Raw genomic sequence first — 27,398 nt, 5'->3', positions numbered from 1 at the left:
CTGCGTTTTTGGAAAGGGTCGGGGACTTTTTTTCATGCAAAATGCAGCGTTTTGCATGTAATAGAATTGAATGGACCAGCATCAAAAACGCAAGTACAGCGTTTTTACAGCGTTTTTGCCGCGTTTTGCGGTGGTTTTTTTTTTTCTTTTTTTTTACACTGTATACAGTATAAAAAAAACACTGTAAAAAAAAAAAAAAAAAAGAAAAAAAGCAAAGCGCGGCAAAAACGCTGCAAAAACGCATGTTCAAAAATACGGCAAGCACCGCAAAAAACACTGCAGAAACGCTCAAAAGCAACATGCATAAATGTGAATCGAGCCTTAGACAGAACCTTTTTTTTTTTTTTTTTTTTTACAAATGTAAGACAGAACCTTGTTTAATTAGTGGCTTGCAGCCAATCAGCTACAACCCTAATCAGTGTATTCTGACAGTGAGGAGTCTCCCCATCAGAATACAGTGTCCCAGCATCGCTTGTGTTGATGCAAGCAGCTGTCAGCTAGTGATCTGAACATAAAAAACCTGTGCAAGTATAGCAACTTTAGGCCTGGTTCACACCTATGCATTTTTTAGTGCAATTTCAGTTTTGCAGAAACACACTACAGTCCATTTAACATGGTTTCCTATGGATGTAGTTCACACCTGTGCATTTTATGGAAAGGCCAGAGACCAGCAGGTTGTGTTTTTGGTTCCATAGACTTCAATGGATCATAAACGTGTATTTTCAATTTTTCAAAAAGAAAAATGCAAAATGCACCTAAAATATGCATCAACTACAACCTGCATAGGTGTGAACAGGGTTGTATACAGCACGCCTGTAGTTCATTCACACCCTATACAGGGTTTAACATGTTTTAGTTGCCCCCTCCTCTCCTCTGCACCCACACATCCTCATCATTAAGGCTACTTTTACACTGAGGCGTCACGCATTGATAGGCATCACTGATGGCACTGGCAGGCATTGGGGATGGGCACTGATTGGCAGCTGCCTGGGTACTGATTGGCATTTCCCTGGTGGTCTAGGGTGGAATACCTGGTGATCCAGTGTGGTGCAAATCCCTGGTGGTCCTGGTGGCATCTTGGTGGTCCTGAGTGGGCATCCGAGGGGGGGGGGGGCTGCGCTGAAAACAATCAGCACAGACCCCCTCTGTCAGGAGAGCAGCCGATCGGCTCTCCTCTACTCGCGTCTGTCAGACGCGAGTGAGGAAAAGCCGATCAACGGCTCTTCCTGTTTACATCATGATCAGCCGTGATTGGACATGGTTGATTACATGGTAACGAGCCTTTGTCAGAGGCCCTTTACCGAGATCGATGTAGCGGTGTGTCAGACTGACTGAGACATATGACGTCCACCCAGAACGAGAGCCGCGCCGCCCAGCCGTCATTTGACGGTGGGCGGGCGGCAAGTGGTTAAACTATTAGAACATAGGAATACATGCATAAAAGCCTCTTCTATCCCCGGATTTCACCGCATGGACAGAACACATGGCTGAGACATTCTCTCTTTCTCCACTTCCACCCAACATCCTAGAGACAGGAAGTGACATACACGACTAACTCTTTGGCAATTAACAAACAAAACCTATTTACAATTTCAGACCGTAGAGAGCAGCAGATCCCTATACACATTTACCAGGTAACTGTCGAAATCCACTGGCAGAAAATGCAAAACTCTTGGGTTCCAAGTTTATTTACATTTGGGCATTGTGTCTGATAATTTCGCTCTTAATTTTTGGTTGGGAAACGTATTGGGAAGTCTGGTTTTGACTTTGGTCAGTGGAAGAGAAGCAGATAACCGTACCGGTAACATGATCTGTAAATGGGGAGAGAACCCGGTGACTGATCAGACCGTCCCCCATTCACAGTTCATGTTACAAGCAGTGTAATCAATGAAGTAACTTTTCTCTGTGGAGGAGAAGGCAGTAGGGAGCCTATCCCCATCAGATCATCTGTACTGCTGTTCTGTCTGAAGGTCCCAAGCTATTAGGCATTGCAGTGCAGGAAGGTTAGAGGCAGGAAGAGGACAGGCATCCCTGTAAAGAGGGTTTCTCCAGGATTCAGCTCCTGCACAATGTCAGACATGCTTCATTACAAGTAAATGATGTGAATAAGGCCCCTTTCACATGTGCGGACCGTTCAGATCCGCCTGTCAGTTTTTTCAGGCGGATCTGAACGGGTGCTCCATGCACCTCTATGGAGTGTCGGATGTCAGCGGTGACATGTCCACTGACATCCGATCTGCTCCGCAAAATCCAGACAAATGCAAACCCTATTTTCCATCCGTCTGGCGGATCGGATGAAAATGGACAGGCGGTCCGGAATCATCCGATCCCCCCATAGAGGAGAGCGGAGCTCTGGCAGGTCCATCCCTGCACAAAGTGCAGAGGCGGACTTGTCATCCGCCGGCTCAGCGGGGATCAACGGACTGATCCCCGCTGAGCAAGCGGAGGAGTAAAAACGGATCCTTAGGTCTGAAAGGGGCCTTAAGCTTTAGGAATTTAGCTACACTTCAGTTTTAAAGTCCACATATGATTTTGCAGCATGGAGGCCTGCTTAACCACTTAAGGACCGGAAGGATTTGCCCCCTTAATGACCAGGCCATTTTTTGTGATACGGCACTGCGTCACTTTAACAATTGCGCGGTTGTGTGACGTTGTAGCTAAACAAAAATTATGTCCCTTTTTTCCCACAGATAGAGCTTTCTTTTGGTGGTATTTGATCACCTCTGCGGTTTTTATTTTTTGCGCTATAAACAAAAAGCTACAATTTTGAAGAAAGAATTTTTTTTTTTTACTTTTTGCTATAATAAATATCCCAAAAAATAAATAAATAAACAAATTTCTTCATCAGTTTTAGCCAATATGTATTCTTCTACATATTTTTGGTGAAAAAAAATCGCAATAAGCGTATATTGATTGGTTTGCGCAAAAGTTATATCGTCTACAAAATAGGGGATTTATGGCATTTTTATTATTTATTTATTTTTTACTAGTAGTGGCGGCGATCTGCGATTTTTTGTGAGACTGTGACATTGCGGCGGACAGATTGGACACTTTTGACATATTTTTGGGACCACTGACATTTATACAGCAATCAGTGCTATAAAAATGCACTAATTACTGTGTAAATGTCACTGGCAGGGAAGGGGATAACATTAGGGGTGATCAAGGGGTTAACTGTGTTCCCTGGGAAGTGTTTCTAACTGTGGGGGATGGGACTGACTGAAGGAGGAGAGAGATCGCTGTTCCTAAACACTAGGAACAGCAGATCTGTCTCTCCTGCCCTGTCAGAATGGGGATCTGTCTGTTTACATTTACAGATCCCCGTTCTGGCTCTTTGTGGAGTGATCGCTGGTAGCCAGGTGCATCTGCTCCAGCGTTGAGCTGCGGGTGCACGCGTGCCCCCTTTCGCTCTTTAAGCAGCCGACGTACACCTACATGGATTCGCCACGGAGAGCCAACCTGCTGCAGTATAATGACGGCGACTGGTCCTTAAGCAGGTACAGAGAAACAAGAAAAGGAAACATGTTGTTACTGTGGGCTGGAGAAAAAAATTAAAGTGATTGTAAAGTCTCGTGTTTTTTTTTCAAACATGTTATACTTACCTGCTCTGTTGCAGTGTATTTGCACAGAGCAGCCCAAATCCTCCTCTTCTTGGGTCCCTTTTTGGTGATCCTGGCCCCTCCCTCCTGTTTAGTGCCACCACAGCAAGCAGCTTTCTATGGGTGCACCCAAGCTGAGTCATAGCTCCCCGTGTCCATTCAGACACGGGGCCACGCCCTCTATCTCATGATTGGCTAGCTGACTTTGATTGACAGCAGCGGCAGGCAATAGCGCCACTTCTGTGTTTCAGCCAATCAGGAGGGAGAATCTCGGAAGGCTGAGACACTCGTGGACAACGCTGGACAGAAAGGGACCTCAGGAACGTGTGAGGGGGGCTGCTGCACACAGAAGGTTTTTTAACTTAATGCAGAGAATGCATTAAGATAAAAAACCTTCTAACTTTACAACTCCTTTAACCACTTCAGCCCCGGACCATTTGGCCCAAAGACCAGAGCACTTTTTGCGATTTGGCACTGCGTCGCTTTAACTGACAATTGCGCGGTCGTGCAACATGGCTCCCAAACAAAATTGACGTCCTTTTTCCCCCACAAATAGAACTTTCTTTTGGTGGTATTTGATCACCTCTGCGGTTTTTATTTTTTGCGCTATAAACAAAAAAAATAGCGACAATTTTGAAAAAAATGCATAGTTTTTTTACTTTTTGCTATAATAAATATCCCCCAAAAATATATAAAAAACAGTTTTTTTTCTCACTTTAGGCCGATATGTATTCATCTACATATTTTTGGTAAAAAAAATTGCAATAAGCCTTTATTTAATGGTTTACGCAAAAGTTATAGCGTCTACAAAATAGGGGATAGTTTTATGGCATTTTTATTAATAATTTTTTTTTTACTAGTAATGACGGCGATCAGCGATTTTTATCATGACTGCGACATTATGGTGGACAGATCAGACACTTTTGGTGCGATTTGGGACCATTCACATTTATACAGCGATCAGTGCAATTAAAAATGCATTGATTACTGTGTAAATGTGACTGGCAGTGAAGGGGTTAACCACTAGGTGGCGCTGTAGGGGCTAAATGTGTCCTAGGGAGTGATTCTAACTGTGGGGGGGAGGGGCTATGTGTGACACGACACTGATCAGCGCTTCCGATTACAGGGAGCTGTGATCAGTGTCCTGTCACTAGGCAGAACGGGCAAATGCTTGTTTACATTAGCATTTCCCCGTTCTTCCTCTCCATGAGACGATCGCGGGTATCCCCGCAGACATCGAGTCTGCGGGACCCGCGATCACACTCATGGAGGTCGCAGAGGGCACGTGCATGCGCCTGCAAACCACATCTTAAAGGGCAACGTACAGGTACGTTAATCTACCTGTACGTGCCCTTCTGCCGACGTATATCGGCGTGAGCCGGACGGCAAGCGGTTAAAGTAGAACTAAAGGCAAAACTTTTTTCATTTTGTATAGAGTAAGAGAGGGATATAACCCCCGTAAGGTTTATTTCTGCCATCTGTGTCCAATTGGGGAGATTTCACTTCACTTCCTGTCCCATAGCCAAACAGGAAGAGAGAGAAAATCCCCCTAAAATGAAGGTATCCCTGGTTGTCCCTGGGATCACTAGAACTAGTGTCCTCATTAGAAGATATCCCCACTATTCCTGTTCTGGGGACAACCCAAAGTTTGGGATTTTCTTTTACTTTCACTTGATCATGGTAAACAGGACAAATAGAGAGGGTGAATCTCCCTAACAGGGGCACAGACCACAATAAAAACTTTTAGGGGTTCTAATCCCTCTCCAACCTATACAAAACTAAAAAAAAAAAAAAGTTTTGCTTTTAGTTGCACTTTAAATTTGCTAAGATGGGTTTATGAATGAGAAGGAATACAGCCAGAGGTGTTATTATATATGATGGGGCCACCTAGCAAACCATTAAGGATCTCTCTTCCTCTTTAAACTCCTTTCTTGTAAATGGTAGAAAATACAATTTGCATTCATAGCAGTGATATTAACGTTCCCAAACAATATATATTAATTTTACGCTAATGTATTTGCCAAATCCTAGCAGTTGCATGGCCGCCTATGGTCATTTTTACATCCTTGAATGTAGCACAAGGAAACATACCCTATACTGTCAAAACTATTAGGACGCCTGCCTTTACATGCAGTATGAACTTTAATGGCATCCCAGTCTTAGTCCGTAGGGTTCAATATTGAGTTGGCCCAAACTTTGCAGCTATAACAGCTTCAACTCTTCTGGGAAGGTTGTCCACAAGGTTTAGGAGTGTGTCTATGGGAATGTTTGATTCTTCCAGAAGCGCATTTGTGAGGTTAGGCACTGATGTTGGAAGAGAAGGCCTGGCTCGCAGTCTCCACTGTAATTCATCCCAAAGGTGTTCTATCGGTTTGAGATCAGGACTCTGTGCAGGCCAGTCAAGTTCCTCCACCCCACACACCCCAAAACAATGTCTTTATGGACCTTGCTTTGTGCACTGGTCCAAATCATTTGGTGGAGGGGGGGATTATGCTGTGGGGTTGTTTTTCAGGGGTTGCGTTTGGCCCCTTACTTCCAGTGAAGGGAACTCTTAAGGTGTCAACATACCAAGACATTTTGGATAATTTCATGCTCCCAACTTTGTGGGAACAGTTTGGGGATGGCCCCTTCCTGTTCCTACACGACTGAGCACCAGTGCACAAATCAACATTCCCATAGGCAGGCTCCTAAACCTTGTGGACAGCCTTCCCAGAAGAGTTGAAGCTGTTATAGCTGCAAAGGGTGGGCCAACTCAATATTAAACCCTACGGACGAAGACTGGGATGCCATTAAAGTTCATGTGCGTGTAAAAGCAGGTGTCCCAATACTTTTGACAATATGGTGTATGTCTGCACAGAAGGGCAAACTGCTCCCATGCTGAGTCCTTTCCTCTGTGTAGGCGTCCCAGTGATGACTGGTCACCGAGTCACCCTAAGGAAGGGACTCTGAAGTGCTGGCTATCTGACTTATTTGACTTCCGTGAGTTTTCACAATAAATTGTGAGCACTGATTGATTTCTCATCTTGTGATCTGAATATGGCACATAGTCATTTGTTATAATCATTACAAACATCCTCCTGGTTACACTGGTCCAGCGCTGTAGGGGAAGTGCAGCTCTAAAAAAGGCTTATATTGTCCCAGATAATAATAATCTTTTCCCAAATATAATTGCAGATGGTACAGCTAAAAAAGGAACATTGCGTTCAAAGCAGAACTATAAAAAAACTAATTGTTACAATTTTTCTCAAAATTGATTAAAAAAAACTTTTAATAATATGGGGGCCATTACGCAGGACCATAGGAAGTCCCATTAATCAGTACTGTTTAGTGTCCATATTTTCCCCTTAGAAGGTTCACAAGTGTTTCCTTGGCTGAATGATGCCTTTTGTGGCCTTCATCTCTATCACAGCAGCAAGGAGGGGAAGGTAAGAAAGAAAATGAACAAGGTCAGAAGGAGGTTTCATTACACAGCACATGACATCCAACATAAATTGTCTGTATATCTTCCCAGTCTTCTACTTGTGCAATGCTGATTGATAGCTAATCCGAGTTTTACTATGGACAATATGAAGTTAAATCCGGACATAACAGAAAGGCACAGAAGTGCTATATAATCTTACAGATTATCCATATATTTACAGACTGTTGGCAACACCAAACTCTTCCCAGGGGGTTTTATTCCCAGGAGGTTTTAAGTGGAAAAACCCCAACTGGAGTCTTCTGATAAAAGTAATTTCAACTAGCTCCTAAATGTTTTCAGTAGTGGGTATTCTACTACAAAATACCCTTCCCCACACCTTTCACCCCTGTGTTGGGATTGTACTGCTAGTGCAGAATAAAGCAGACCATACAAAAAGTGAATTTCATCCAGTTCCTGATGGACTAGGTGAAATTTGATTACTGGGTGGCACCCTGCCACTGGGCAAGCAGAAAACTGTCGTTGATGTATAGGAGTGAGACTATATAGCTATTCGTTTGGAAGAAAGAGTTTTCCAATGTGTCAAGCATAATGGAGTAGAAAATTAGCTCTCCAAAGTAAGCATTTAATTGCAGTAGATCAGCTCAATTACTGCAAATTCAGACTTGCCCAAAGCTCGATTTTCTCAAGATGTCTTTCTAACAATAGAAGGTTTGACTCTGCTTTATGAGCTCTTTTCTTTACTTTTTAAACAGGCCCAATACTGATTTACTAAGAACTGTAAGTGAAGCTCCTGGAACAGCCAAGGCAGCTAAGATGTGGGACAGAACATTGGACAAACTTTAACAGAATGTAGAAGCAAATTTAGAAGGAAGCAATGCCAAACGCACATGGCACACTGATGAAGTTGACACTGATAAAGTCGCATTAGTCACAGAGAAAAAGCCCAGTGTAACCTCCGGTTGAAGCTGAAATAATTCTGAGGACGTTCTACATGCTCCCAGGTTCTAGGTGTATGAGTGGCCAATGGTCAAGCACCAGCACTGTCATGTAGAAGGAAGAGAGTGAATCACATGATCCCAATGCACAGAGGTACAGGGTATTTCTCTTTGCTCCTGGTGGCCAACAAAGGGGTGGGTAAACAAAGTAAAGGTAGGTATATGTGAGGGGGAGAGCCTGGCATAAAAATAACTCTGTTGCGTGGTCCTACATGATCAAAGAACATATTTACTTTAAGATTCAGTTTTAGGTGTGGAAAACTATGTCTAAAGAACATAAGTGTAAATGGTCTCTAATTCTATGATTTCTGTATTGTCTTCCTACAGTACAGTGCCAGGTAGCTCTTGTTGCTACTACTGTAATTATTTTGTTTAGTTTTGTCACTAGTTAATATATATTGATTTTCTGTTGTTACAATCAGATCGACCCTCTAATTACTAGAGCAGGAGAGCTTATGTAGGCCATTTCGTTGGAATGTTAGTAATTGCTGGGGTCCGGTGTGCCCTTCTGTCTGGAGGTCATGGAAATGCTACAGAATAGCTAAACAGATGATCATTGTAGATGTCACAGAGTGATATTATGTAGGCTCATGATGTACAGTATGCATACAGTAGCCTATTGTTCTTTTATGATCATCAAATAATACATAGGCAAAACTGAAAAAGAGTGATCTATTGGACACAAGTCTTTTGCCTCCAGCAAATCCTGCCTTCTCCATCAAGATAATGTCTCCTCAGGCCACAGGTCTCCGACACATTATGTCACATTAGCATATGGAGGATGTAATTGACAGGAAGTTCAGTAGAGGATACTACAGTTTGAACCAGGTCACAACTTATCAATCTGGTCAAACAGAACAAAGATAATAGAGTAGGACATCCAGTACAGGATACCTTTAAATGATTAAATCTTAATTCTAATGAAAGAATATACCCCATTATCTGAGTCATTATTTCAAATACCTACAGTGTCTTGGAAAAGTATTCGCCCCCTTGGCATTTTTTGTGTTTTGTTGCCTCACAACCTGGAATTAACATGGATTGTTAGAGGATTTGCATAATTTAATTTACAGAACATGCCCACAACGTTGAAGATTTATTTATTTTTTTTATTGTGAAGCTAACAACAAATAGGACAAAATAACAGAAAAAGTCAATGTGCATAAATATTCACCCCCCTAAAGTCAATACTTTGTAGAGCCACCTTTTGTGGCTATCACAGCTCCACATCGCTTTGGATAAGTCTCTATGAGCTTGCCACATCTTACCACTGGGATTTTTGCCCATTCCTCCTTGCAAAACTGCTCCAGCTCCTTCAAGTGTTGCTTTAGCAGTGTGTTTGGGGTCATTGTCCTGCTGGAAGGTGAACCTCCGTCCTAGCCTCAAATCACACACAGAGTGGTACAGGTTTTGCTCAAGAATATCCCTGTATTTAGCACCATCCATCTTTCCCTCAACTTTGACCAGTTTCCCAGTCCCGAGTGCTGAAAAACATCCCCACAGCATGACGCTGCCACCACCATGTTTCACTGTGGGGATGGTGTTATTTGGGTGATGTGATGTGTTGGGTTTGCGCCAGACATGGTGTTTTCTTTGATGGCCAAAAAAGTAAAATATTAGTCTCATCAGACCAGAGCACCTTTCTCCATACATTTTGGGAGTCTCCCACATGCCTTTTCACAAACTCAAAACGTGCCAATTTGTTTTTTGCTGAAAGTAATGGCTTTCTTCTGGCCACTCTGTCATAAAGCCCAACTCTAGACTCCAGTCTCTGCTGTGGAACTCTGCAGCTCCTCCAGGGTTACCTTAGGTCTCTGTGCTGCCTCTCTGATTAATGCCCTCCTTGCCCGGTCCATGACTTTTGGTGTGCGGCCGTCTCTTGGCAGGTTTGCTGTTGTGCCATGTTCTTTCCATTTGGTTATGATAGATTTGATGGTGCTCCTAGGGATCATCAAAGATTTGGATATTTTTTTTATAATCTAACCCTGACTTGTACTTCTTAACAACATGGTCCCTTACTTGTTTGGAGAGTTACTTGGTCTTCAAGGCAATGTTTGGTTAGTGGTGCCTCTTGCTTAGGTGTTGCAGCCTCTGGGGCCTTTTAAAAAGGTGTGTATATATGACAGATCATGTGACACGTAGATTGCACACAGGTGGACATAATTTCACTAATTATGTGACTGTGTGGTAATTGGTTGAACCAGAGCTTTTTATGAGCTTCATAACAAAGGGGGTGAATACATACGCAAATGCCAATTTTTTTTTTTTTTTGAAAAATAGTTTTATGTATATATATTTTTCTAATTTTTACTTCACCAACTTAGACAATTGTGTTCTGATCCATCACATATAATTCAAAACATTGAACTAAAGGCTGTAATGTAACAAATTAGGTAAAAAGCCAAGAGTGGTAAATACTTTTGCAAGGCACTGTATATGATTATACTGTCCTGTACAATTCTATAACACGCAACATCCTTCCTCACTTAACTGGGCTACACTGCTGTGCTCTAAAAGCGAAAATTTTGTTATGGAACCTAGGTACCTTCACAGCATGTTTCCTGATATCCATTTTCATTTCTGTTTAGAGAATATAGAGATTTAGCTAGCAGGCCAGCTGGGCCAAAATTTAAGCCATGCTGCAAGTAGGTTATGTCTCCTGAGTATATTTGGAAAGTTTCTAAAAACTGTGCCTGTCTCTTTCCTGAATTTAGATAAAATTCAACAATGTTACATGCCTAGCCTGAAATGACAATATTACTTTATTCTGATTTTTTTAATAAATGCTTTATATTTAAATGAATTTATGTTCCAAACCTACAGATGCCACTCCTTGAAGATGTCACGCGACAAAACGGATGTAGGGCGGGGGAAGGATCCTGATGACATTGCGTATGCCAGCTCACGCTTGGGGTCTATGACAGGTCCAGAGGCGAGCGGCTATTATTAGCTGAGCTTGTTGCTCCCTAGTGCAGGGTAGGCACTTTTCAAATGTGAGTAGTTTACAGAGATATTTTAATTTACCTGTGAGATGTTTTCACGCTATGGGATCCTCTTTCCTTCTGTTTTGTCTTCCCTGTGATTTGCTGTGACCTGTGTAAGGGGAATCTGACCGTAAAACCATGAGTGGAGATCGTTTAGAGATATTGTGGTCCTCTTGCCGGTTCATAATTGTACCATTTTATCGATCTGGTGAGCCCATTTAGGTGAGAGTGGTGAAGGACTCACACAGCGGTGGAGCATTGATGCACTTATAAGCAGAGAAGTTTTTTTAAATTGAATAGTTTGTGACTTTTATATTTTTGCTGTTTCTCTTTATTATGAATATATTTGAGTATTTTTTTTAACACTTTAATGATATTGCACAATACGATTGTTTGCACTGCACTTTGATATACACCAGCACTTTCTCATATATTTTTGCACAGATGTTATCACACATGTGATATTATGTATAGATACAGTATCTCACAAAAGTGAGTACACCCCTCACATTTTTGTAAATATTTTATTATATCTTTTCATGTGACAACACTGAAGAAATGACACTTTGCTACAATGTAAAGTAGTGAGTGTACAGCTCGTATAACAGTGTAAATTTGCTGTCCCCTCAAAATAACTCAACACACAGCCATTAATGTCTAAACCGTTGGCAACAAAAGTAAGTACACCCCTAAGTGAAAATGTCCAAATTGGGCCCAAAGTGTCAATATTTTGTATGGCCACCATTATTTCCCAGCACTGCCTTGACCCTCTTGGGCATGGAGTTCACCAGAGCTTCACAGGTTGCCACTGGAGTCCTCTTCCACTCTTCCATGATGACATCACGGAACTGGTGGATGTTAGAGACCTTGCGCCCCTCCACCTTCTGTTTGAGGATGCCCCACATATGCTTAATAGGGTTTAGGTCTGGAGACATGCTTGGCCAGTCCATCACCTTTACCCTCAGCTTCTTTAGCAAGGCAGTGGTCGTTTGGAGGTGTGTTTGGGGTCGTTATCATGTTGGAATACTGCCCTGCGGCCCAGTCTCCGATCATGCTCTGCTTCAGTAGGTCACAGTACATGTTGGCATTCATGGTTCCCTCAATGAACTGTAGCTGCCCAGTGCCAGCAGTACTCATGCATTCCCAGACCATGACACTCTCACCACCATGCTTGACTGTAGGCAAGACACACTTGTCTTTGTACTCCTCACCTGGTTGCCTCCACACATACTTGACACCATCTGAACCAAATAAGTTTATCTTGGTCTCATCAGACCACAGGACATGGTTCCAGTAAATTGATGCAGTGCACAGCGTATGGTCTGAGCACTGACAGGCTGAGCCCCACCCCTTCAACCTCTGCAGCAATGTTGGTAGCACTCATACGTCTATTTCCCAAAGACAACCTCTGGATATGACGCTGAGCGCGTGCATTCAACTTCTTTGGTCAACCATGGCGAGGCCTGTTCTGAGTGGAACCTCTTCTGTTAAACCGTTGTATAGTCTTGACCAGCGTGCTGCAGTTCATTTTCAGGGTCTTGGCAATCTTCTTATAGCCTAGGCTGTCTTTATGTAGAGCAACAATTCTTTTTTTTCAGATCCTCAGAGAGTTCTTTGTCATGAGGTGCCATGTTGACCTTCCAGTGACCAGTATGAGAGAGTGAGAGCAATAACACCAAATTTAACACACCTGCTCCCCATTCACACCTGAGACCTTGTAACACTAATGAGTCACATTACATTGGGGAGGGAAAATTACTAATTGGGCCCAATTTGTTCATTTTCACTTAGGGGTGTACTCACTTCTGTTGTCAGCGATTTAGACATTAATGGCTGTGTGTTGAGTTATTTTGAGGGGACAGCAAATTTACACTGTTATACAAGCTGTACACTCACTACTATACATTTTAGAAATGTGTAATTTTTTCACTGTTGTCACATGAAAAGATATAAAATATTTACAAATATGTGAGGGGTGTACTCACTTTTGTGAGATACTGTATATGTTTTGATTATTCACTATTATAGGTTGTATTTTTTGGGTTAATGTGCGGACTAGCGACACTCATCACTATTTAGATGTCCTCATAAGCGTTATTATTTCACAGACTATGAAACATCTGTGTAATGTTCGATGTGCAATTTGGTGCACAATAAACTTCTAGATAGATAGAATATTGTACTTTCCATAACTAAGGAGAATTGCACAATAGGATACCTTTTTAGGTGGAAGCATTGAATACCTTGAAATCGCCAACACCAAGCTCTCCCTGCACTAACCTGCACAAGATAGAACTTTCTATTCCAGATTTGTGTTAGCTATGCCTAGCTTCATACCAGATCTAATTCAGGTACTTACACTGCTTGTAAAATAAATAAAAAAATACATTTACTGATGTAGTAATAATTACAGAGCTACTTTAATTTACACCTTTAAAGGGTAACTTCACTTTCGTTGGAAATAAATAGCAAATAATAAAAAAGAATAATATAGCATATACAATTGCTACTCAATTCATATTGTAATTACATGTTATCAAAAATGAGCTTTCCTTTTCATTCAACAGTGCTGTCATTTTCTGTAAAATACAGTGCATCCAGAAAGTATTCACAGCGCTTCACTTTCTCCACATTTTGTTATGTTACAGCCTTATTCCAAAATGTATTAAATTCATTATTTTCCTCTAAATTCTGCAAACAATACCCCATAATGACAACGTGAAAGAAGTTTGTTTGAAATATTTGCAAATTTATTAAAAATAAAAAATGAAAAAAACATATATACATAAGTATTCACAGCCTTTGTCATGACACTCAAAATTATGCTCAGGTGCATCCTGTTTCCACTGATCATACTTGAGATGTTTGTACAACTTGATTGGAGTCCACCTGTGGTAAATTCAGTTGATTGGACATGAATTGGAAAGTCACACACCTGTCTATATAAGGCCCCACAGTTAACAGTGCATGTCAGAGTAAAGGCCTTAGGCCTCATGTACACTGCTGCTGGTAAACGGACATTTTTTTTCAACTGCGTTTAGAGGCTTTTTTTTTTGGAACCCAAAAAACTGCATCCAGAAGCTGTGTTTAGATGCATTTCAAACGCCAGATGCGGCTAAACGGGCCTACCCGTGCTTAGGCGCATTTTCGTCTAGTAGTGTTTTTAAAAGGAAACCTTTTATTTATTACTTTTGAGCCTGGAAATTGCTAAAAACACACCAAAAACTCAATTATCACTGTATGCAAGCTTGATATACCATGTGATATTCCCCCTCATCAGCCAATTATGCTGTACAATACACATTCTCTGAGTAATTACGCAGCTGAACATACATATTAGAAAGTATCCTGTGGTAATGCGTTGAGCCATCTATGGATGTGTCCAGTAGCAATCAACTCTGGTCCTCTCACGCAATTTTCAACGTCTTTGGAGCCTCAGCAAAAGCATCAGGAGCATTTCCTCACACACGTCATCATGGGATCCATATTAACAAACCAACCAAAAAATAGCAGCTAGCTACAAGCACACTGCTTTCTCAGCTGCTACTCACGCTGTTTTCTCACAGAATGGTTGAAATAGTTAATAAATACTTGTTTTTAGTGCTTTCTAATAATTTGGGAGGGTCTCCTGAGGTTACCTTTTAGTAAGCATTCCTGAACGCAAACGCAGCTAAACATGGCTTGTAAATGCTGCTAAACACACGTTTTTAAATGTGTGTTTAGCAGCAATGTGGATTACTGGCTGTAATGTCCCAGCATTCAGGAGAGGTTGAGAAACATTCCGTGTACATGAAGCCTTATGCACGTAGAACTCCTGAAGGTGCTACTTCAATGTTGGGCCTCTGTATGTGGCCAGGCTGTGTGAAAGTCTCACACATATGGTATCGCCATACTCGGGAAGAGTAGCAGAATGTATTTTGGGGTGTAATTTGTTATATGCATATGCTCTGTGAGAGAAATAACCTGTTAATATGACCATTTTGTAAAAAAAAAAAAAAAAATCTTAATTTTGCAAAGAATTGTGGGAAAAAAATTACAACTTAAACTCACCATGATACTTACTTAATACATTTACTTTCTAAAAAGGGGTCTTTGGGGGGTATTTGTACTTGTTAGGGTCTCAAGAAATGAGATAGGCCTTCGGTACATCAGGTGTGATCAATTTTCAATGATTGGCACTATAGTTTGTAGACTCTATAACTTTCACAAAGACCAAATAATATACACTAATTTGGGTTATTTTTACCAAAGCTTTGTAGCAGTATAAATTTTGTCCAATTTATGAAAAAAAATTACTAATTTGCAAAATTTTATGACAGAAACAAAGAAAAAGGCTTTTTTTTCACAAAATTTACAGTCTTTTTTTTTTTTTTTATAGCACAAAAAATTTAAAAAACCCACTAGTGATTAAATAGCACCAAAAGAAAGCTCTATTTGTATGAAAAAAGGATGCAAATTTCATATGGGTACAGTGTTGCATGACTGAGTAATTGTCATTCAAAGTGTGAGAGCGCTGAAAGCTGAAAATTGGTCTAGGCAGGAAAGGGATGTAAGTGCCCTGTATTGAAGTAGTTAAAGTATAACTAAAAACAAAACTTTTTTTTTTCTTCTTTTGGATAGAGTGGAGATGGATTAGAACAGGTCTGTCAGGTTTATTGCTGTTTTTGTCCCCATTAGGGAGACTGGCCCTCTTAATTAGAGTTAAACTCAAGAGTGAAAGTAAATCCCAAATTTTGAGTTGTCACCAGAACAGGAAATGAGGGGAAACTAGTTCTACTGACTCTCATGACAACCAGGAATTCCCTCACTTTCAAAGGGATTTCCTCTCACTTCCTGTTCTGGCAATGGGACAGGAAGTAAAGAAAATTCTCCCCAGAAAGGACACAGATGGCAAAAAAAAAAAAAATGACGGGGGTTATAATCCTACCTTACTATATTCTGAATAAATCAGTTTTGACTTTAGTGCTACTTTAATTATAATTCAAAGAAAATGAATGGCTGATGGACCTGGGCTGAAAGCTTTTGACATATATCAACAATGACAGATACCCTGTTTCCCCCGAAAATAAGACCTAGCGTGATTGTCGGTGATGGCTGCAATATAAGCCCTACCCCCCAAATAAGCCCTAGTTAAAGTCCTTGTAGGTCTTCTTTTCAGGGTAGGGCTTATTTTCGGGGAAACAGGGTAGGGCTTATTTGGGGGGTAGGGCTCATATTGCAGCCATCACCGACAATCACGCTAGGTCTTATTTTCGGGGAAACAGGGTACATAACAAAGATACACTTTAATGCTCAGAGATCAGACAAAGACTTACAGACACTGAAGAAAACAGACTATGACAAGGATAGATTTAGCTATGCCCACTTCCATTATAAGACAAGCTTATAACACACCACAACCTCACCCAATTTTAGGAAAAAGATCACCAGAAAGTGGATGGGGCTAGTCAAAAATATAAACAGGACTTGTCCAATTGTTGTCTAGTTAAATGTAACCTGAGTTACATAATCAAAAGATATTTATAGGCATGATTCAAATTTACCCCCAAACTGTTCTAGAGTGTGTCTGAGCATTATTGTTTTCTTTGAACTTGTTCCAGAAGTGATAAATATTCCCCATGACATCAGCATCAGGGGCAGCTGCTGGTAGGTCAGTACCTACTGACATAGGCATGCCCCCAGAACTACATCTCCCAAGAGCCATTTTCCCACAGGTAGGTACCAGGAAGTCAAGGCAGAAGCTTTATTTTGCTGGAATAGACATAGTTATATAGTGAACTTGGTTTAAAAAAGACAAAAGTCTATCCAGTTCAACCAACACAAAAAAATAGAAAACCTCCATATGCACTATCCTATACACACAGTTGATCCAGAGGAAGGCAATCCAAGTCCCACCCCTCGTTAAATAAAGGATGATCCAATTTGCTCCAGCTGGGGAAAAATATCAGATTATCCCAATCAAATCAACATTACCTATAAAATATTAGTATCCAGTTATATTATGTACATTTAGGAAAGAATCCAGACGTAAAGAGTGCCCCCTTGTCCTGTGTGATGACATTAAGGTGAATAACTCAACACCGAGTTTACTATATGGATCACTTATGTATTAATACATGTTGATAATATCCCCCTTAATCTCCTCTTCTCAAGAGAGAATAAGTTCCTCTAATCTTTCCTCTTAGCTGTGCTCCTCCATGCCTTTTATCAGTTTGGTTGCCCTTCTCTGCACTTTCTTCAGTTCCCTGATATCATTTTTGAGAACTGGTGCCCAAAACTGAACTGCATTTTCTAGATGAGGTCTTACTAATGATTTGTACAGGGGTCAAATTATATCTCTCTCTCTGGAGTCCATACCTCTTTTAGCCTGGGTTCACACTTGTACAACAAACGCTACGACATTGGAAGCTCATGTCGCATGACGTGTGAAAATCAATGTTTCCCTATGGTAGCCGTCTTAACTGGTCCGACTTTGAAAATGCTTCCTGCGCTACTTTGGTCCGACTTTGATCCAAGTCGGACCAAAGTTGGATCGCCGTCTTAACTGACCCGACTTTGGCATGCGACTTGTGCTCTGAGGCTCTTGAAGGGAACTCCATGCCATCTTTTTTTAAAAACCGGCATGGGTTCCCCCTCCAAGAGCATACCAGGCCCTTCGGTCTGGTATGGATTTTTAGGGGAACTCCCACACCGAAAAAACAGCGTTGGGGCCCCCCCAGAATCCATACCAAACCCTAGGCACAACCCGGCAGGTCAGGAAAGGAGGTGGGGATGGGCGAGCGCCCCCCCTCCTGAACCGTACTGGGCCACATGCCCTCAACATGGGGGGTGGTGTTTTGGGGCATGTTGATGAGAACAAGGACCTCTTCTCAACAACCCTGTCCGTTGGTTGTCGGGGTCTGCGGGTGGGGAGCTTATCTGAATCTGGAAGCCCCCTTAACAAGAGAGCCCCCAGTTCCCGCCCCCCCACATTGTACACCTAATGTACCCCCATTCACCTAAAAGAAAAAATGTCAAAAATAAGACACATTACACATATTTTTAAAGTCATTTATTAAGTCAGCTCTGTCGTCTCTGCAGATCTCTTCTCCCCTCTCTGGCTCTTTTGTCTCCTCCGCTGACGTCTTCTGCCTCTGCTGGTTCTTCTCCCCTTTCCAGGTCTTCTCCGCTCTCCGCTGATGTCTTCTAGCCTTCTCCGGTTCTTCTCCCTCTGTCTGCTGTCTTCTGCCTCTGCTGGGTCTTCTCCGCTAACTTCTCGCTCTTTTGCTGGGTCTTCTCCGCTGTGTTCTCCCTCTGTTCTTCCTCTGGTGTTGACTCAACGCTCTCTCCCGCTCTAATGCTGGGTGTGTGGTGTGCCATTACTTATATGGGCATGGGGTGTGGTCACCGGGTGATGTCATCCGGAGGCCCACCCCTTTAGACATTATCGCCCTGGGCATGATGGGGCCTTGACATCATAAGGGGCGAGGCCTCCGGTGACCCCTGCCCCATGCCAATATAAGTAGAATGTTTGTAATGTAATGTTTGTAGGTTTACCTTCATCTTGCACAGGTGCTTTAAATCACAGTCAATGGCTTTGTATTTTGGACAGCTATTTGGACAGCTAAGATACATTTCTAAGTTAAGCTGCAGCTGGGAAATCTGTTGCATGAAAATTAACAAAAACACATAAAACATAAAAGGTTGTTACAAATTTTATTGGTCAACAAAACAGGACTTGGAAAAGAGCAAGGAAAGCAAAAAAACACATGTATGTTAATTTGAGACACTAACAGAATATGGTTTTGAGGTCTGACCATTTTGTAGATGAAATTAATGGGGGTTAAAAGGACTGCACCCACAAACAGACATCTATTAAGGATTTAAACATTAATCACATCTTGAGCAACATTTTGCAAAATAAAGAAAAGCCTGGAGCAACAGCATGCAATGCTGTAGGCAAAGGGCGAACATGACAGTGGGAACAGGGTAAGGGTTAATGATAGAGGGTTATGGTGGAGCCGAGGGGGAGGGAGAATTAGGGGAGGGGACAGTTAAAAGGGCTTCCCGCTCTGGGAGGGACAGCAGAAGATCGTGGAAAGTTCAGTGAGAAGGTCAGTGTCCCAGCATGTCTGAGTTAGACAGGCTTATGGCCCAGCTAAGGGAGGAAGCGTCGGTGCGGGGTGCGGGGTGGCTGCAGGATACGATCGCAGCCGCGATCCGGGGTCCCAATACACAGGCTAGTGAGGGGGAGAGAGGCGGCACCAGAGCGCGCCGTTCCCGACCGCCTGAGCGGTTCTCCCCGGACCGCGTCCTACCTTCACAGCGGCACCCGGGTGTTATGGCGGCCAGTGTCCAGGGAGGCCCCCCAGCTAAAAGAGCGGCAGGAAGAGAGCGGGTCAGCGGGCGGGCGGCCCCGACAGGTCAGGAGAAGAGCCCAGCAGTAGAACGGACGGGAGAGAGGCCTACTTACAGGAGGCATGCGGAGAGTGCGAGCCCCGCCCCCAGGAAGAACTCAGCCATCGCTCACGCGGCCATGCCAGGAGGGGTCCCTGGGCCTTCTGCTTCGTCGGCAGGGGACAGGCAGACTAGAGGAAGGAGCAAGACTGGCTTACCACCAACCGGAGCGGAGGCCGACAGGACTGCGGTAACACACACCGGTCCTGGAAAGGCTGTCCGAAAATCAACGGGAGGATTCGCTGCGCGGAGGAAGGAAAGGATTGCGGGTAGTGCGGCAGCCGCGGTCAACATCCCGGGCGGGCCAGTATCTGATGCGGGTGAAGAATCGGGTCGGAGCGGGGGAGAAGAGATGTCCGGATCGGAAGAGGAGACGGCCCAGCTGCCCAGGAGGATGGGGCCAGGAGAAAGCAGACGGTCGGCTGATGGGGCGACACCTATGCAGCCCGGTGAGTTACCACATGATATTGCAAATGCTAGTTTACATAATGCAACAGTGTCAGGAGCTGGGGTTGGAGGATCGGTGGAAAGTAGGGTAGGAACTGACATGGGGGGAGGTGCTCCGGGATTTTTGGGGTTTCTGGCAGGAATTAAGGAGCTTGTGCAGAGGCTGGAGGCGGCAGAGAAGCCGGCGGGGGGGCCAATAGCTGCATGGGTACCGCAGACGGGGAAGGAATTGGATAACGCAGGGCGGGGGGCCGCCATACCTACAGTTGCAGCTGATGTCACGGTGCCAGCGCAGGAGGCCGTGGCGAGCGTAGCGGCGCAGGGGAAGGACAAAGCGGCGTCGTCAGGGGAGGTTGCGGCGAGAAAAGATATTGTTAGGCTGGCGGACGCAGCTCGCTGCGAGGTGTACGTGTGCTACGAAGGACCGTTGGGGGCTCACCTAAAACAGGAGGTTCGGGAAAAATTATGGAAGGGTGAGTATGTAGAAATATTTTCATTATTGCCTTTGGAAAAATTCAATCTTGATAGAGTCAAGCCGGATGATTCCAAAAAGGAGGACGAGGAGAAGAGGAGGTATAGGCTGATACCTAGGACATTTACGAATTGGTTGCAAGCGTTTGCAATCATGGCTAGTGTGATAGGGGAGAAACAGCCGGAACATTGTTCGGCGCTTTTCTGCTATCAGGACGCGATAGGGGAAGCGTATAGAGTATACGGGGGTACGGCATGGTTGAGGTACGATGAACAGTTCAGGCAGCGGAGAGCAGTGCGCCCGGAACTACGTTGGGACCACAAAGACATCAGCCTGTGGATGCGTTTGATGACGACGGCGAGGGCACCGAATCAGTTTTTTCAGGGGGGAGCCGGTGGACCGTCAACCCAGGGACATGCGGCTGGAAACAAAAAAGGGGTCTGTTGGCAGTACAACTCAGGGGTCTGCAGGTTCGGAGGATCATGTAAGTTTAAACACGAATGCTCCGGCTGCGGAGGAACACATCCGGCATCCAGGTGTTTTAAACAGGGAAAAGGTCGTCAGGGAGAAGCTGGGAACAAAAGGGAGGACTCCGGTGATGGTGGAAAGGATGCGACCGTTTCTCGGTAAGTACCCCGACAAACAAGCAGCACGGCTGTTAGAAGAAGGTTTTACGGTAGGATTTAGGATTCCATGCAATCTAGCAGCTGTCCCCCCAGTACCCAAAAATTTAAAGTCAGCCTTGCAACATCCGGAAGTGGTTTTGGAAAAACTACAGAAGGAGGTTGCATTGGGTAGAATGAGCGGACCTTTTCCAGTGGCGCCAGTGGCGGATTTGGTGGTATCACCTTTAGGTGTGGTGCCCAAAAAAGAGCCCAATAAATTTAGGCTCATTCACCACTTATCCTTCCCAAAAGGGGGATCCGTGAATGATGCCATTGACCAAGAAGAGTGCTCAGTGACGTATACGTCGTTTGATGCCGCGGTAAGGTGGGTGCGCCACTATGGAAAAGGGGCATTGATGGCAAAGGCAGACGTGGAATCAGCTTTTCGACTGCTGCCAGTGCACCCCGAGAGCTTTCGGCTACTGGGGTGTCATTGGAATGGTGGATTCTACGTTGATCAATGCCTACCGATGGGTTGTTCGGTATCGTGTGCGCTGTTCGAACAATTCAGCTCCTTCGTAGAGTGGGTAGTAAGGGATGTATCCGGAGTGAATTCGCTAATTCACTACTTGGATGATTTTTTATGCATTGGCCCGGCGGATTCTAGAGTCTGTGCAGTGCTACTAGCGTCATTGCAGCACATAGCAGAAAAATTTGGCATTCCATTGGCAGCTGAAAAGACGGAGGGACCCTGCTCGGTCATCACGTTCTTGGGTATTGTATTAGATTCGGATGCGATGGAATGCAGATTACCGGAGGAGAAATTGGAAGATTTGAGGAGGGAAGTGGCAGGTTTGATAGGTTTGAAAAAGGTACAACTGAGAAGGTTACAATCGGTTTTGGGCAAACTGAATTTTGCTTGCCGCATATTACCGATGGGGAGAGTGTTTAGTCGCCGGCTGGCGGCCAGCACGAGTGGGATCAAATCCCCAAAACATTTTGTACGTTTAGTTAAAACACATAGGGAGGATCTCAGGGTCTGGAATACCTTTCTGGAATCCTTTAACGGTAGGGCAATGTGGATGTCGGGTCCAGTCAGTAATTTTGACTTGGAACTATTCACCGATGCCGCTGGATCAACAAGTTTTGGGGCGTTCTTTCAAGGGCAATGGAGCGCAGGTCCATGGCCTCAATCGTGGGTAAAAGAAGGTTTCACGAAGAATCTGGTTTTGCTGGAACTGTTTCCAGTGGTACTGGCAGTGGAGTTATGGGGCGCATCGTTCAGGGATCTGAAAGTGCGTTTTCATGGGGACAACATGGGGGTGGTGCAAGTGATAAACAGGGTCACGGCGTCATCTCCGCCGGTGATCAGGATGCTGCAACACTTAGTGTTAAGATGCTTACAACTGAATGTCTTCATTCATGCTGTTCACTTACCGGGGGTGGAGAACGTAATTGCTGATGCGTTGTCTCGCTTCCAGTGGGACAGGTTCAGAGAGTTGGCGCCGGAAGCGGAGCAACAGGGGGTGCCTTGTCCAGACTGGCTGTGGGAGATTGCACTGGAGTCGTCGAGGGATGGATTAAGCGGTCAGTAAGTGGGGCTACTTGGGCAGCATACAATAAGGTATGGCAGGAGTGGATGTCCTTTGGGCGAGCGTTGAGGGAGGAACTTATAGGGCAGGGAGTGCGTTCGCTATTACTGTATTATCTGGCAAGAAAATTTAACGAGGGTGCGTCGGTATCTGTGATCAATATACAGCTAGCTGGTTTAGCTTTCCTTTTTAAGCTACAAGGGCAGCCCGACGTCACCAAGGATTTTTGGGTGAGACAGGCGTTGAAGGGTTATCGGAGGGCGGCGGTTCAGCGCGATTCGAGGAGACCAGTAACTTTTGAGATACTGGGGGGTATTGTGGAACAATTGATGGGGGTTTGTTCGTCTGATTACGAAGTTAGTTTGTTTAAGGTAGCTTTTGTATTAGCATTTTTTGGTGCATTCAGGATAGGGGAGTTGGTTAGCCCTTCAAAAACAGTGCAAGGGGGAGTTGGGTTGAAGGAGGTTACACTTGAGGAGGACGGGGTATCGATATTCCTACGGAAGTCTAAGACAGATCAGGAAGGGAGAGGCAGGATGGTGCGAGTTTATTCCATCCAGGGATCCCCTCAGTGCCCAGTGGGTGCAGTAAGGGAATTTTTGAAAGTTAGGCCGGACTGTCAGGGCCCTTTATTAATACATTCAAATGGAGATATGTTATCGCGTTTTCAGTTCATTGCTGTTTTTAGGAAATGTTTGCTTGGGCTGGGACTTGAGGAGCGGGATTTTTCATCACATTCATTCCGGATAGGAGCCGCAACAGAGGCGGCCAGATTGGGTATGGATGTGGAAACAATAAAAAGGATTGGGCGGTGGGAATCTAACAGATTTCAATCTTATGTGCGACCGCAACTAGCGGTAAGATTGTAAGGGGTTAGGTTTGTTTTTTGTGGTTTTATGGCCGGTGGGACAGTAGTTAACTGGTCAATGTTGAGCATGGTTTGTTTTCTTCTAATTTCAGGTGCAGCTCCAAGTGTGGTCTGGATTATGGGCCATTCTTATGTGTGTTGGGGGGCTCGGAGGGGAGACGCTCGACCTGAGGGTAGGCAGTTAGGCTTTGATAGACGTGAAGTGTACTTAAAATGGTTTGGTATACCAGGGATGTTGTGGGGCAGGTTGGTTCAGGAGGTACAACGATATGCAAACAGGGAGGGCCCTCCGGATGTGCTGGTAATACATGTGGGCGGCAATGATCTTGGTATTCGCTCAATGATAGACATTACGCGAGACATTAAATTTGACGTCTGGCGTTTAGTGAAGGAATTTCCAAAAATGATCATTGTCTGGTCGGACATGGTTGCCCGCATGTGTTGGAGAATGGCCAGGTCCGTGGAGGGGGTGAATAGAGCAAGGAAAAAGATCAATAGGGAAGTGAGTAAATTTGTGGTTAGTTGTGGAGGGTTGGCAATCAGGCATAGTGAACTGGAATTCGAGACATGGAGGTACTTAAGACGTGATGGGGTACATCTTAATGAGGTGGGGACGGATTTGTGGGCTTTGGGCCTACAAGACGGTATACAGCGAGCTATTCGGGTGTGGAGGAGCACCCAAGAGTAAGGTATTACTATTGGGATGCTGTGGCGGGCGTTGGTCTGGGCAAGGGAAGGAAGATGGCTAAAAAGTAAGAGTGGGGATCCAACGTTGATATGGGTCCGGAGGTTTTTTGGTTCCCGGTTAGCCGGGAAGTGATATGGGGCACTGCAGTCACGGCAGTCTCTGAGCCAGCTTGTCGGCTTGAGGCCTATTGGAGATTTTTGGTTTAGGGCTGCAGTGCTATAGTTGTTATGGCCATCAGATGGATTTGTTAAAGCTATTGCTCAGACCAACGTTCTTTTTTGATCCAGGTTGCATAACAGATGTTTGTTTTTCTCGATGACGGAAGTTTTATATTTTTGATATATAATTTTATATTAAGTTAATAAAGTAGGCTGCTACGGCCTTTGTTTTATACTCCAGAAGCTGGTGTGGTCTCATTATTGGGAATAGGAGTATAATGGTTGGGTAATGTTTAATAGCCATCTGTTATCCAATAGTCAAGAAAAGCCTGGAGCAACAGCATGCAATGCTGTAGGCAAAGGGCGAACATGACAGTGGGAACAGGGTAAGGGTTAATGATAGAGGGTTATGGTGGAGCCGAGGGGGAGGGAGAATTAGGGGAGGGGACAGTTAAAAGGGCTTCCCGCTCTGGGAGGGACAGCAGAAGATCGTGGAAAGTTCCCGCCCACCCTCCCTAGGAATAGAATATGTTATTGTCGCAGGGTTTGTGGTTTTTCTTTTGTCAACAGGTGAAAGAAGAGAGATTGTCGTGGCAGTGGCGGGCGTTGGTCTGGGCAAGGGAAGGAAGATGGCTAAAAAGTAAGAGTGGGGATCCAACGTTGATATGGGTCCGGAGGTTTTTTGGTTCCCGGTTAGCCGGGAAGTGATATGGGGCACTGCAGTCACGGCAGTCTCTGAGCCAGCTTGTCGGCTTGAGGCCTATTGGAGATTTTTGGTTTAGGGCTGCAGTGCTATAGTTGTTATGGCCATCAGATGGATTTGTTAAAGCTATTGCTCAGACCAACGTTCTTTTTTGATCCAGGTTGCATAACAGATGTTTGTTTTTCTCGATGACGGAAGTTTTATATTTTTGATATATAATTTTATATTAAGTTAATAAAGTAGGCTGCTACGGCCTTTGTTTTATACTCCAGAAGCTGGTGTGGTCTCATTATTGGGAATAGGAGTATAATGGTTGGGTAATGTTTAATAGGCATCTGTTATCCAATAGTCATGCAGCACAGACAATTAAATCAAAGTGAAACAACCTATCAATGACACACATTGACAACATCAAAAATATTTCAGGGGAAAATATCCCCCCCCCCAAAAAAAATACAATAAACCAAAGTAGAAAAAACTTGCTCTAAAACACATCTGTTTTGCAAAGACATAACAAACAAAATACAAAGAGAAAATACATGTGTTACCAACTCTATAAGGACACCCAAATGTACTCTCTTGCCGCCCCACACACACAATCTTGCCTCTTTTCAGGGCAAGGTAAAGAATGCTATCTGCAAGCTAAACATAGGTTTGCGTGCTAATGAGGCATTTGAAAACACATGCACAGTCCATAAAACACACAAAATGCAGGTTCACCCAACGTAGAGACAGAACTTCAAAGTGGGTACACCTGTTAAGGATGTCCTTAAAACGCATTCTCTAAACATGCCCAGAAACATCCAAGTGCTGTTCACACACAAAAAGCTGGAAAAAAAACAAAGTCCCTAAGCTTGCCCAGACCAACCCAACTGCGGCTAGCACAAAATAGGCCACCCCCCTGTCCAAAATTAAGCACATCATCCAGCATGCTACAAAATTACAGATGGGACAAACACCCCCCCGGTCCAGGGGGGCAAACAAAGAGGCTAACATGGGCAAAAGTTATACAACAAAAACATTGCAGTCTATGGGAACTGACCTGTTCCTCTTGCTAGTCCCCACTTGGCTGGCTTATCTTCTAGTTATTGGCTTTAAAATGGGTATGGGACATGTTCTAAGGGACATATAATAATGTCACCAATTTATACAACCCCAAAAACGAAACAAGGAAAAGTGCCTTTAAAAATGCAAAATTGCTTAAAAGCTAGTAACTTGGGGGGGGGCTACTCTGCCTGTAAAGTGGTGTATCTGTAGCATGTATACAAAATGCTGCTTCAAAGATGTACGGCTTTAGAGAAAACCTACAAATCTACATTGCAGCTGCAAGATTTTAACCCAAAACAAAAATAGCCTGCCCCCCCCCCCCCCATACATACAAGGCCATTTGGGTATGTTAAGGCTTAAAATGAGAACCACCCCAGACTAAAAAAAATATTGTGCCCCTCCCACACACTAACAAATCCCTAGCCACATAGCAAGCCAGCCCATGAAAGGGGAGTGGATGCTTGGGGGCAGGAGGGGCTCGGGCACCCCAAAAGTCAACCACCTTGTCCCCATATTCAGGGGGACAAGGGCCTCTTCCACACAACCCTAGGCTGGGGTTGTGGGGGGCTGCAGACAGGGGGCTTTACGGAATGTGGAAAGCCCCTTTAACCACTTCACTACCCGCGTATAGTCATATGACGTCCACAGATGGGACCTCCCATCCTGGGTGGACGTCATATGACGGCCTCGGGTACCCGGCTGTCTAGGGGGCACGCGCGCGCGCCCGCCCGCCGCGTTGCTCGGGACCCGGTGTGTGTGCCCGGCAGTCACGATTTCCGCCGGGCACCCACGATTGCCTGTTAACCGAGCGGGACCGTGGATCTGTGTGTGTAAACACACAGATCCACGTCCTGTCAGCTCAGAGGAGAGCGATCTGTGTTCCCAGAACAGCGGAACACTGATCGGTCTCCTCCCCTTGTACGTCCCCTCCCCCTACAGTTAGAAGCATTCCCTAGGAAACACATTTAACCCCTTGTGTCCCCCTAGTGGTTAACCCCTTCACTGCCTGTCACATTTACACAGTAATCAATGCAATTTCATTGCATTGATCGCTGTATAAATGTGAATGGTCCCAAAAATGTGTCCAAAGTGTCCGATGTGTCCGCCATAATGTCGCCGTCACGAAAAAAAATCGCAACCGCCGATATTACTAGTAAAAAAAAAAAAATAAATATATTTTTTTTAAAAAATGCCATAAATCTATCCCGTATTTTGTAGACGCTATAACTTTTGCGCAAACCAATCAATATACGCTTATTGCGATTTTTTTCTACCAAAAATATGTAGAAGAATACGTATCGGCCGAAACTGAGGAAAAAATTTGTTTCTTTTAAAAAAAATTGGGATATTTATTATAGCAAAAAGTAAAAAATATTGTGTTTT

This window comes from Aquarana catesbeiana, linkage group LG01, assembly GCF_042186555.1.
Source record: "Aquarana catesbeiana isolate 2022-GZ linkage group LG01, ASM4218655v1, whole genome shotgun sequence".
Taxonomy (NCBI): domain Eukaryota; kingdom Metazoa; phylum Chordata; class Amphibia; order Anura; family Ranidae; genus Aquarana; species Aquarana catesbeiana.
The sequence above is the reverse complement of the archived record's forward strand: the minus strand, read 5'-3'. Positions refer to the sequence as shown.